This window comes from Thermobia domestica, chromosome 3 (genome assembly GCF_964235325.1).
Source record: "Thermobia domestica chromosome 3, izTheDome1.hap1.1, whole genome shotgun sequence".
Lineage (NCBI taxonomy): Eukaryota > Metazoa > Arthropoda > Insecta > Zygentoma > Lepismatidae > Thermobia > Thermobia domestica.
This window is the reverse complement of record NC_137456.1, coordinates 269,766,774-269,780,571: the sequence shown is the minus strand read 5'-3', so window position 1 is coordinate 269,780,571 and position 13,798 is coordinate 269,766,774. Positions and strand designations below refer to the sequence as shown.

Genomic DNA, 13,798 nt, shown 5'->3' with positions numbered 1-13,798 from the left:
ACAGTATCATTTATATTTATTAATTTGAAATAATTACTAGCAAATGCTAGCAGTGATATTTTTTTCTTCGTCATATCTGCCACAGGTGGATAGAAGAAATGTCATTGGTTAAAGATTTTAGCTCTCAGATTTCTAGAAGCTGGGAGTGGGAGATGTAGAAGCGTCTTTTCTTCGAATATCGGGGTTGGATTAACACGTACAATGTAACTATCGAAATTTTCAGTTCTAAAGATTCGGCGTAAAAAGTATATCAACCAGATGAGGTTGAGTGGAAATTAGTCGCAATTCGGCGTGTAAGTGAAGACGAATAGCGTAATGACATCTATGCGTATTGATATCTTGCGAAACTTCATACATACGTCCATATATTATTTAGTAACGTTATTATATTATATATTTGCAATATTTCCAATAACAAGGAAAATTTAGTAAGGAAAAAGTAATACAGGTTAGCACATCCTGTTTTTTTTTTCATTATTTCGGTATTTTCCAGTTTTTTTTGTATTTTATTTTCATTTGAATTAAGTACTTTCTTCCTACTTTGTTTTCGTGTGGGAGGAAATTTTCATCTCCTTGTATACTTCATGGTGTTTGTCATGGTTTCTTCGGGGCAGAGCGGTGTGATGTGGAGGGACATGTGCGTGAGCTCTCAGTAAGAAAGTTTAACGTTATTTTCCATCACCGGTGGACTTGTACTAATAACTATCCGATTTAATTTTAAGCTTTCCTCCGGACATGTAATTCTTCCTATTTACTTAGTTCACCTTTTGATTAGAGTAATTTCTATTATTTAAATTTTCTTAAACTGGATTTTTTTTTAAATTTTCCTTTTTATTCTCTTTGCTTTTTAACCAACTTTTGGTGGTAACGAAGTTTGTTTGTTATATAGAATTTGTAAATTCCAATTCTGAAGGTCGTCTAGCGGAGACGAAATAACTAAGACGCAGTTACTAAGGAGGTACTTTCTAACTGTGGTCCTCCTTCGTATCTCTGCTTGGTCACAGACTTATAGCTGGTTTGAGGATAGTATAATCGGTCTGTATTGAGAGGACCATACGTTTTTTGGTTCTATGGCTAATTGTTTCGGTTTAACTCAACAAATGGTTGTAAGTTTTGTAAGTCCATAGCACACCATCTCCAGAATTAAATGGCATTTACAGTACTGTCCTAGTAGAAATGCAGTGTTAGGTTCATACGTGTAGCATGTTACCAGAGATACGAGTCTGAAATATAAAAAATTGTCAAAAAATATTGCATAATCAATTTGGTTTTAGTCTTAATATTTAAAGATTTGGTTTTAGTCTTAATATTTAAAGGTTAAATTGTAGGTTATAATGGACGTAAATAAAATTGTAATTGATTTCATAGTTTCTTCTAAGACAGTTAATGAATTTTTTATCCAGGATAACACGGAAATAAAATTTACTTGAAAGAAAATGGTCGGGTTGAAAATTGGCTGTAGTGTAATAATTTGATGTGCAATGACTCAAATATGTTTATCTCCTTTTTTTTAAAAAAAATAGTACAATTTCTATGTTGCACATTTAATGTGCGATAAATATATTTTTGTAGTAAATGGGCTCAATGTTAGATAGATGTTTGAAGTCGATTACAAATATCTACCTTGTAACATTTTTCCTTTCAATTACACATAATATATCATGTCTTGCTCTAAATTAAAGTTAGAGGCAGCGCAGTAAGTAAGATTTTTTGGGGGGGAGGGAATGCATTAATATTTGAGCCCTCTCCAAAAGATTGTTTTGGGTTCCCCACAAAATTCGAAAATAGATATCGTCTTTCCATCTTTCTCTTACTCTTTGTGGGCCCTCCAGCTTTCTGCAGGGCCCATTCCGTACATGACAAATTAACTAAACGGACAATATTTACAAATGTCAAAGCCATAAGAATAAAGATTTCTGGGGCACTTAATAATATAGACATTTTTTACTGATGTGGCTCCATGACACATTTTTATTTTGTCTACCTGTTGTGTGCTGTTTTGTGTATGTAATGTAGTGAACCTGTTTGATGCTTCATTTATAATTACATGTATTACAGTATATGAAATAAAAAATTGTCTTAAAGTAGGTCCCGCGAACGGCGGGAAGCTTCCCTGGAGGGGCAGTTGCCATCCCTGCCCCCACAAGTTACCTCCCTGGTTAGAGGCAAACAGGCATTATTACGTTAATTGCTAAAAAATTCTTTAGTTGCTGTTTTTACATTTTTGGTTATAACTAGTTTAGATCTCATAGATTAGCAGATGTTAGAATGTCAAAATAATACAGACTCAAGTATAACACATTCTTCTTTCCACAGAATCCGTAGAAAAAGCTTGCGGTACAGTTACAGAGAAAAAGTGGACAGTTACAGAGAAATCATTCGCTTGTCCGTATTATACACTAGAAACGAAAAAAAACTGGGAGATTTTTTGGAAAAAAGAAATCGAAATTTTTGCGCCCTTCTGGCCCGGGCCTGGGTCCAGTCATGGCTCAAACGTTATTTTCTTCAGTATAACGAGCTCTTTCTAACAGTACCACTCTTTCTAAATGTCCGTATCGTACACATCAAGCGGAACAATCGAGACAATCGGAAATTTTTCAGAAAAACTCACCGTTTCGGACCCCTCTGAAAAACACTTGAGCCCCTCGTACCCAACCCTGGTTTCACATAGGGATCTCAAAAAGAATGAGAAATACCGGTACCTAATGGTGCACGCAATCAGTATGCAAAGTTTCAATCTGATATCTTGAAAATTAAAGGCGTGAAAAATTTCTGAAATTTGTTTTATGAAAAATTTCACGCCCCTCCGGCCCCACTTGGAGTCGCCAAGTTCACCATCCGGTTTCAAAACGCATCTGGGGTGTTCTTTGGTCCATCCTAGACTTGACCAATAAAAAAACCGGCTCAAATATTTGTTATAGAACCTAAATAAGCGATCAAATACGATACTACGCCGTGGTACCATAAGTTACTATAAAGCCTAAAAGGGTTAAGCTTTGGAAACAGAACGCCACTGTTGAGCTTCGCACTGCCGCCACCTGTATATATATTATTTCGGAAAGGTGGGGATATATTCGTACTTACAGTATATATTTTTTCCGATATCTTAGAAAATCGGAAAACCTTTAACATTCTTCGATCTTACAATGGAATAAGAAAGCCTGTTTCTTAGATGGAACGACTTTTGGGAGTTAAACTTGAAATTTGAGATTCATTGTATTGTGCTTGAACAGAATAAAGTATGAAAAGGAAATACATTTTGTGGCCCAAGGTTGCAAGGAAAAAAGTAGCTTTTCAGAAACTTAAAACTGCCGCTAATAATACATTTTGTAATTTGTATTGATTAATTTATTTATTAGTTTAACGTCCGTTTCAGCAGCGAGGCTATATGATACATGGACCTACTGATTAACGTGGAATCCGAACCACGTGGGCTCCCGCCGGGAATCGAACCCGGTTTTTCCCACGCCAAAGGCGCGTATGCTAACCGCTTAGCCACAGAGAAGCTCATTTTTTGTAATTTGTAGTTCAATTTGGAATTTGGAATTGTAACTTTGTATACCGTTGAGTCCCGTTTGTATAGTTTAAAGCCAAAAGGTCCCAAGTTGAATCCGTCATGTAATTTTTACTTTTTAAAGTTAAACATAAAGAACCTTACTTAACATCAACCTCATAATCTGATTTTAATTTTGATCGTTGTGATGTTGATTATACCTAGAATTAATTTTCCCATTTTCTTAATTTCAGAAAATAGAAAAATGGAGCGCACGAAGAAAGAATCTCATGATATATCAGTGAGAAGATTAAAATTCCCTTGCTTGACAATATTATGCGCTTACAATACATTTCATAATCAAGAATAAAACATGTATACGAAACTTTTAATATCATTGAGATGCGAAAGAAAATCGTATTACAATCTTATTCAATATATTAAAAAGACAAATATTGTGGAGCAGTATATGTAATTAGAGGTAATCCAATAAAGTATATTGTTATGTTATTCGTTTCTTTCTATGTTACGCCTTTCTTATTCTTTAATGTATATAAGTTCAATAATTTGTAACGTTCTCGGCCATTAATGGATGGCATGTTTGATTGAAGTTAATGTTTCTTCTATGAGCATGATAATATGAAAAAAAGGGGGGATAGTATTAAAAAGTTTTGGTCATCATTTGTTTCAATATGAGAAGTGAAGCGTAGCTGTCTTGTCTGTTCTCAATACTAAGGAAAAGGGAGAACTGATATTTCCAAATGAATTTGAAACTTTAGAGTGAATCGAGGGAGGTTTAGGTTTGTGATATCTTTCTATGCATCTACAAAGAGTGGAAGAGGATGCAGGTTTGAAGCTTTTTTAATCAACAAATTGTATTAACTGAAGCGTATGGGCAGAATACTTTACATTGTTAATTATATTTTGAGTTCTCATTTTCGAGAGATAAGGATGCATTATTGTAAGGAAGGATTAATTCATGTAAAATTTGAACTAGATTTGCTATTGATACCGAATCTTCAAATAGTTTGACCTTTCAGTAGATACAAATCAAAAACAAATTATTTTTGTGGAACACAGAACAAGAATTTTGACTGGAAAGGTACGAAATATTAAACGTATTAAAAATATTTCTCATTGTTATTTTGTTTGCTCATAAAATTTTATAGTATAAATGTTGACGTGTCTATTTGTTGACTGATAGTAAAAATTGATGGAAGATGGCTAATTTAAATGTCACTTTGATATGGTAAAATTTAACCTATGCTAAACATAGATTGATTCCAGATAGTATAGCTTCTGTATCGGGCTTTAAGTGAATAATCCTTCTGTGGCAGTCCTTTAGAACATTCAGTGAAAGGCCATAATTGGTCCGTGTAGGAACCAAAAATAGTCACAATTTGTACGTTCAGGTTCCCATGATATCCACATATGGACATCATCTACATCAGTTTGAAGTCCATAATAGGTCCATTTTAGCTCCCAATGGACGTCCAGGAGATGCATGGCAACTGTCCCAAAGTAACATCTTGTGTATATGGAGTAGACGTCGTATGGACCAAAAGAACACGTCCATTGGGCGTCTGTACGTCCATAATTAGTTCGTTTTGGTACCAGAAATGGACATAATATGTACGTTCTGGACGTCCAGTAGATGCATGGCAACTGTGCTACCTGTACTCTCCCGTGTACATCCACTAGACGTTGTATGGACCAAAACCACACGTCCACTGGACATCCCGTAAATCCATTTTAGCTGCGAATGGACGTCCACGAGATGCATGGCAACTGTCCCAAAGTAACATCTTGTGTAAATCGAGTGGACGTCGTATGGACCAAAAGAACACGTCCTCGGAACGTCCATTGGGCGTCTGTACTTCCATAATTAGTTCGTTTTGGTACCAGAAATGGACATAATATGTACGTTCTGGACGTCCAGTAGATGCACGGCAACTGTGCCACCTGTACTCTCCCGTGTACATCCACTAGACGTTGTATGGGCCAAAACCACACATCCACTGGACATACCGTAAATCCTTGCCCGGACGTTAAATGGATGTACATTGGACGTCGGTGTGCTGTGTGGGTAGTTGTCCTTTTCTAAAATAAAAAACACTCTCTTTTTATTTCCTGCTTCACCTCTTGTGAAATTTACAAAATACATTGTGTTGGTGTTAAGAATTCACCTTTCACCTCAACTAAAAAAGCACTGTGATATTCTTTCATATCTTTTTTATATTTCTTTCTTATGCATTTCTTTGAATATGAATTACATTTATATTCTTTCTATTATATTACTTGTAAAATAATGGGGAAAATTATCGTCGTCCTTTTCTTCAATGGAATACTTCTGCGAAAAGAGTCAAATTATTTCGTGAAACTGATCCACCACTTTATTTACATACCTGAAAATTCCCAGTTAATTTCACGTAAATCATTATAAATTTGGAAACATTTCTGTTTCAAAAAGTTGAAACCTAAAATATTTTTGTATGGAATTGCTATTAACCGTTTACTCAAAATGTTTATGAGGAGACACGGATGGTGCAAATGCTCTTTTAGAACAGGATGCGTCTCTCTCTCTACAGACACATTCTCTGGTTAGAGAGTACAAGGCCCAACGTTCTTCCTAATATGTTGCATACATAATTAAAGGATGTTTATTCATAATATAATTGAAAATTATATAAATTCTGATATTTGCCTTTCGAGTTAAGAAAAGAAAATTGAGTTCCATTATTTTGAGAATAGTTCATATCCCCCAGTATGAAAATAATGCTGCGCACTTCTACATAAGTAAACCTATTGCGATATACTGTAGTCCGGTTAAATCTATCGCTATACGCTATCTCTATCTTTCCGATAAACCAAGTACCTAATACCCAAAATATCATGATAAAAGAACTGTTAAACAACTATTTTTGTAAATGCAACTATGTAATAGACATATGATAAAATATTAAGACAAAATTCAGACGCTTTGTTAGTAAGAGACAATACATTCAAATAGCACTTATGTATATATTTATCTTTTTACCACTGCGAACACATTGGAGCATTCAGTTTTTAAAGTCTTACTTTGAAGGTAATTGAACCAGTGTTGCCAGACCAGTTAGTTGGAAAAGCAGGAGATTCGAAGATAAAAAACAGGAGAAAGCAGTAGACACATACAGTGGTGGCGTTTGAATGTAAATCCGGGGGGGGGGGGGCAATAAAATTTGCCATTATTAACGGGGCAGTAGTCAAAACAAGCAATCAATAATTTATTTCCGCTGAACTACGTTGAGCAAATGAAAGTGAAAAGTCCCGATATATATTAATATTATTTGATACACACATGTGTGAAGTAAAACGTAGTGAAAGAGCAAAAGGGAGTGGGAAAATGTCTTTTCATGCACGTAACGATAACGTAGCTATATTGTGCAATCATACGTGACCGTGGCATAAGACGATTTCTTGCTGACGATCGCGGAGAAACGATCTAAGCCACTCTTCCAGCCCAACTCCCAATTTAAACAACACTTACTTGTAAATATTACGGAAAGCCATAAAAACGCTAACCATAATACATATAGAGAATGACGTACAGTTGTATTCTTTGATTCATATTTTATACAGTAAAGCTCTATAACTATATGCTCTACAGAGCTTTGTGTATTATAACAGAGAAAGTTTGTCTTTTTACGTGAGGAAACATTGAAAATTCAATATTATTAATTTGAATTAATTTCGTATAGCAAAAATGAATCTTAATAATCATGTATATAAAATGTTATGCAATTTCGTAGAGTACTAATAATTGTTTCAAACATATAATCATTATTTTCTAAGGATAAGTACTATTTTCGTAAACGAGATTGCAGTAACCCAGTGGAGTAACTTACCACTGTTCGCGCCAAATAGTTTTCGTAGTGGGCAAACACCGTATGTAGGCCTTTTCATAGGGCTTCCACTTTCTCCATGTCCTTCAATCTCCTTATAATCCTTCTCACTACAACAGTTTTCCTTAGACTCGGTTAAAAAGGTAGTGCGTCAGCCTAAAAAAATAAGTTTCCTAAAATTTCAGGTATACTGCATAGGTGGAAATTACTATTCTGTGTAGCATTCTTTCATTTTCACCGTACAATCAGAGGTGTACGCAAAGTATGTTACCGAGTTTTAATCTTTTCAGCATGTTTATAAGGAAATAAAAGTTAATTATGTGAAAAATATATGGAAAATCATGTTTGATCTGACAGAATATCTCCTTAAACTAAACATTTTTAAAATCAAAATTATTCTGTTAAACAATAATCAAGGATTTAGGTGTCTGGAATCTCGTTCCTTATCTGATGGTATAGAACTCTTAAATGTTAGAACAGAAGAAGAAAAAATCTTTCGTATTGTATTTTGCACTGGTTACAAATACTTTTAATATGCTACGTGAAGTTAAAAGTATAATTTTGTAATTACTTTTCTCGGTGCTTATTTATGTGGAGAGATAAACCTCAGGGTTAAATTATAATTTTTGGTAATACTTGTTTCAGGAACTCTCACTTTAAAAGGTAATCGCTTAGTCTGCCTTTCAGCTCTTTAAGGATAATGGGACACTATGACAATGTTTCATTATCTGGTAAAAGAAATAGCTTAGAGGGTTTCCATTGTATACCTTCCTACACAAATCTATTGTCACTTCAGCTAGTAATATTTTCTTGAAATGTAGATATCTATAAAGTAATATGGGGTTTGTTTTGAAATGCACTCTTACTGCTTTATATAGTGTTTTTTTTTAAGAGAGGGGTTGCAATAATACTTGCAGACTATATTTAGGAGGACTAAGTATAAATACTGCGTGTACACATGTTGCATGAAAACTCTAGTGCATAAAACTGGAAATGACTTAAGACACAAACCAATTTGTTCTAGGTGAGAGCTAGAAGCACGAATGCCATGTAAACTAGTGAAAGAAGTAGCTCATAGGCAGGCCTCAAGTAACGATGGGTGTGTTCGGATGGAACTTGCTTGTCAGCGATGGTCGATACGTGTACAGTGAAGGTCATAGGTATTCGTACACCGACTGCAAACTATGATTAAATGTCCGTAGCTCTCACTTTGTTGGAGGTAGAGCATTGATAAAAGAGACTGCATTTTCCATTATTCATTAAATTATTTATTATTTACAAAACAGATGTTCTGTAAATTCGAAAACATAGACAAATATTGGAAAAAGAATAAAAAATGAACATGATTTTGATAGTCAAAAGAATTCGCACACTTAAGAAACGTTCAGAAAGAAAAAGATTACGCATGATTCAATACTTGGTTGGGTTTTCTTTGACCCTAATTACAGCTAAAAGTCGCTTCGACTTCGAGTACACCAAACGTTACGTATCTTCGACTGTTATAGAGGCCCATTCGTCTTAGAGTGAAGTTTGCAAAGAACGTTTACTCGTATTGCTGCACTTGGATAGTTTCTTTTCGAGTAAGTGCCATAAATTCTCAATCGAATTGAGGTCAGGCGATTGAGGAGGAGTGGCCAGTTGCTTTGGCACATTGTACAGTAACCTCAGCTTCGTATTGTGTGCCGTATGTTACGAATCATTGTCCTGTCCAAATGTAAAGTTATCTTGCAAGCGCATTTGATCACCACTAGGACGTAGATTTTTCTTCAAGACGTCAATATACATATGTTGATCCATAGTATCGTCGATAATTGCCAGCTTTCCCACTCCCGAAGCACTCATGCACCCCCAAACTAGAATTCCCCCAGATCCATGCTTGATGGTTGGCCGCAGATTTTTCGGGTCCATCTCTTTATTTGGCTTTCGCCACACCATTTGTCTACCATCGGAACCAAAAGCATTACTCTCATCTGAGAATATCACTCTCCCAGAAAGCCACACCTTTGTTCACGTAAGCTTTTAAAACTAGAGCCTCTTCGTCCTATTCACTTCGGAAACAAACAATTTCTTTCGAGCAACACGCCCGTTATACCGTTGTTTGTTGAACGCACGACGCACAGTGCTTTATGAAACTGACATACCTGATTTGTCTGCTTCTGCCAGCATCGGCGGAGCGCTGATTCTTGGATTCTTCTTAATTTTGTTCAGTAGTATACGCTCATATCGTCCAGTGATCTTACGTGGACGTCCAATTCGGGGCATATATTTGACTGTATTTGTTTCGCAGTATCGATCTATGATTGAGTGCTCGGTCGAACGTGGTCTTCTGATAATATCTGATATCTCATGTAAGGATTTGCAGTCGTTATGTTGCCTTATAATTATTATTCTTTCTCCTTCTGTTGTCTCTGTCCTTTTCGACTCATTATGCCTTTCGTCTTGGATCAGTCTTGGATCATGAATGATGTTTCGCTGGCGTGTGGTTGTGTTTACCTTTACAAACCTCCAGAGGGCATGAACAACAGCTCGAACAGCTGGACGCTTTTGTCTTTAATTTCGGTGTACGAATACTTTTGACACATCAACACCATCTGCATTTTGGTTTCATTTGCCATTATGTATGTTTTCGCCTTCTCGGAACGTTTGTTTTGTCCATAATAAAGAAATTAATGTAAGTGCCATGCCTTTTGTATCAATGCTCTATCTCCAACAAAGTCGGAGCTACAAGCATTTAATCATAGATTGCAGTCGGTGTATGAATACTTATGATTGTCACTGTATAAACGAGGTTACTAAGAAAAAAGAAATGAAAACTTTATATGGCTTAAAAAATGACTTTTAACATAATCACCGTGTACCGGGGGCGTGTTGCGAAATTTTACTTTGAGTAAGCAGTCCAATGAAGCTTGTTAGTCTTTTTTTCCATACACGTTTGAAACTATGACACTGGTTACTGTTGTTACACTACTCCTAATATTACTCTAATAAAGTCTGTTTCAGGCAACCTTATAGGAAACTCCTCTACCTCCCACCACTTGACATTACAAAAAGGGAAATAAAGTCGTTGACCTTCATAGAGAGGGAAACTTTTCTAATAAACAGCTTTTCTAGTAAACTCTAAATTCGTACCTCAATTCGTTTGCACTTGATGAGAAAGCACTGTTGTTCCTTTTAGCTATCAACCCCGACTAACAAACAATTACTGTTTTAATACTTATCTTGAAGAAAGGTGCTACATACATAATCACCGTGTAAAGGGGGCGTGTGTCTCTTACTATGCTTGTTTACTTGAGTTTACTATGCTCTAAAACATTTTATTGCCGTAACAAATATAGAAAACATTAAAATCAATAAGAGCTCAATTCGCACTATTCTTTTATGAATGTGGGGGCGTGGTGGCTCAGTAGTAGACCGTTCACCTCCGATGCTTGTGTTCCCCGGTTCGATCAATGCTCGCGCCATGTGGACTTTGTGGTGGACAAACAGCGTGCTGGTGAGTTATCCCGCTTTCTGCCATTTTCTTCATTCCACCCTTTCATTCATCTCTCATCCTCACTGTCTCCTTTAGCGTAACCGGCATAACCGTGGAAGGTAAATCATTGAACGATTTCATTTTTGTTTTTGATAGTGGAAGTTGATCTCAAACACGAATACAAGAAAAAGAACTGCGGGTTTTCGAAAATAAAATGTTAAAAAAAATTTGGAGCAAAAGTGGCAAACATTCAGATGAATTAAAACGCTATACAAGCTTTTATTTCACTATAACTACAAGTCACCAAGTATTATAGAAATAGCAAGTATGACAGGTTGCTTATGTGGGAAATGTACACACTAAGTTACCAGGTACTATTCGAATAGCCTAGGAGAAAGAGATTATTAGGTGGGTGAAGGAGAAGACTTCTGGCCAAAGTAAAGCTGGATCTTTGAAGGATGGTTGAGAACAAACATGGTGCACTGACTTTTCGGAGATTAAAATCTAATGGGAAAGTTTGTTTCTGCTACGATGAGCCTTTGAGCTCTTTAAGTCAAAGCGTTCGTTATTTTTGTATAATTCAACGAACTCGTGTTTATCGTTACTCTTTCTTTCCTATAAAATAATCAACTCTAGTTACAACATTAGACTACCCTGCAGGCCATAACCGTCTCTCTTTTGCAAATTAATTACTGCAACTGATTATTCCTATTAATGGAGACCAATAACCTTTCTAAGATAAAAAAAGTCATTTTCCCCTCCTCTGCGAGAGAGAGGCTCGCCAAACAAGCATTATGATTGAGGCAGTATTATATATGTATATATACAGGGTGTATCAGACAACCCGTTCCAGGCATTTTTCTCGGCTCGTAGTCCATGTAGATACTTCTAACAAAAATTGAATGACCAAATCGTATGTGGAGAATCAAATTTTGATCGATTCATATCCAGTGGCGTAGCGGCAATATTTCCTCGGGGTGTCAACTTCAAAATTTCAAATAGAAAGTGGGATCAACTTCAATTTCTTTATAAGTATTATTGAAAAAAAAACAACTTTTATAGGAAACAATTTTCGCTAAAGTCTACGGTTTGGCATTTACGAGTGTTATTTGCTGTTTAATTGCTGCTATCAGACAACCCGTCAAAGGCATTTTCCTCGGCTCGTAGTGCACGTAGATACTTCAAACAATAAACTGATTTGGTGTCCCAAATAATTCTCTGCAAGACACTGTCATAACAGGTGCAAGAAATGAAATTGTGTGTTCCACGTAAGTTAGAAGATTCGAAAATAGTTTCCCCAATGTGTATGAAAATGAGTTGAAATGCCATGTGGAACAATTAGCTGATCGCTTAATACCATTATCACAAACAAAAACTGAATTGACTTAACTGAAGAACTAAAAATCAATCACAGGTTAAAACAAAGACAAACTGAGTACTGTGAAAGATTTTTACTACGAGTTTATGAAGTGACATCCCAATTTGTTTCTTAGATTACCTATGTCTACAAGTATATTGAGAACAACAATATTTAATAATAAAGAAATCCTATATAAATTACTGCATACTGATGGATAAATATTATTTTTCAGCATCATGAATATTGAGCGCGGATGAGACTGGTATTGTCTGTTCATGTTAATCCCAAAGTGATATGTGAAAAAATAGAAACGAGTTGAAGTTGAGCAAACTGAGCAAATTGACGTTGAATGAAAGAGGTTTGAATATAACATTGAAGTTCTGCACGAGTACTACTGGTAAGTTGTACTGACCCTCTTCATAATTACGCATCAGAGAACGAGAGACTGATGGTTGATACTTCAGCCGAGGTTATTGCTGTAGCACAAAGCACTAATTGGATTAATTGGTGACACATTCTTAATATGGTTGATGACTGTGAAATTCTGTCATCCTTCCCCTCAGTATCCAGTTCTGTAATTGATGATGAACATGTCAACCATAAGAAACTGAATGTGATTAAGTATGCGAGGGATCATAAGACTCAACCCATTGACAGGTGTTTCATGAAACAGTTTAAAGACGCATAAATGAAGCGTGTACACTGTGGATGCTCAAGGGTGCTGGAGTAAAGATAACAGAAAACGATGTAGCGCAACTTCTTTCAGAGGCATACCGAAAGAAGTGTCGCATAATTATTGATCTTAATGAATTTGTTCGCACCGAAATATATTTACTGAACTCTCAGGTATTCACAAATACCGACTATCTTTCCGCAACATGTTACACTAGGCCTTCCTATGAAATCCACACTTCGGCAGCGGTTGAGGAAAAGTGGGCTACTTCTTGTTCGTCGTTTGCAGCGGATCCACGTTCTATACATATGGCCGAGAAACCAGAATCTCCTCATCCATCAACTAGTAAAGAGCTCTGCATTAGTGAGTCACCATTGTCGGAGAATCGCAAGAGGTGTTTAGCGTCACGAATCAGAAGAACTGGAGAGAGTGCTACACTAACATCTTCACCATATAAGACGCAAATTGAATGAAAAGTGACTTTAGCACACGAACTACCAAAGGAAGGTAACAAGTACCTAAAGAACCACCACTCGGACAAAGAGAGAATATGGCCAGACGAACAGGAAAGCACCACTGAATGAAACATTCAATGAAGGCTCGGTGTGGTGTAAATCCTGCGATGGTTCATGAAACTGCATCCCTATCGAATCAACAGATACCTATTACACATGTGATCACTGTCGGCTTCGTGTCTAAGTGTTCTTATTGTTTCTTCTAAGTGTAGAATATGCTGCTTAGAACCCGCCAATATTCGAAATATATGAAATGTAACAATATGTATTGTCAATTGTTTATTACATTATTTTTGCATTTATGTCGATATCTTCGATTTGTCAATAAAGATCAAACTAAAAAAGTTCAGACTTATTGTGGAAAAAAAATTTCATCTTTTTACCAAGGGGCAACTCAATGTGTT

General features: G+C 36.0%; 1 protein-coding gene across 2 annotated transcripts in view; it reads left to right on the top strand.

Annotated features, from left to right (window-relative positions):
• The first annotated feature begins 7,863 nt into the window (after positions 1 to 7,863).
• The window catches only part of LOC145681652 (uncharacterized), a 152,038-nt gene continuing 146,103 nt past the window's right edge, over positions 7,864 to 13,798 (top strand). For both annotated transcript variants that reach the window (XM_081753271.1, XM_081753272.1), the window contains exon 1: positions 7,864 to 8,037. The gene's annotated coding sequence lies outside the window, so the exon portion shown is untranslated. The remainder of the gene's footprint in view (positions 8,038 to 13,798) is intronic.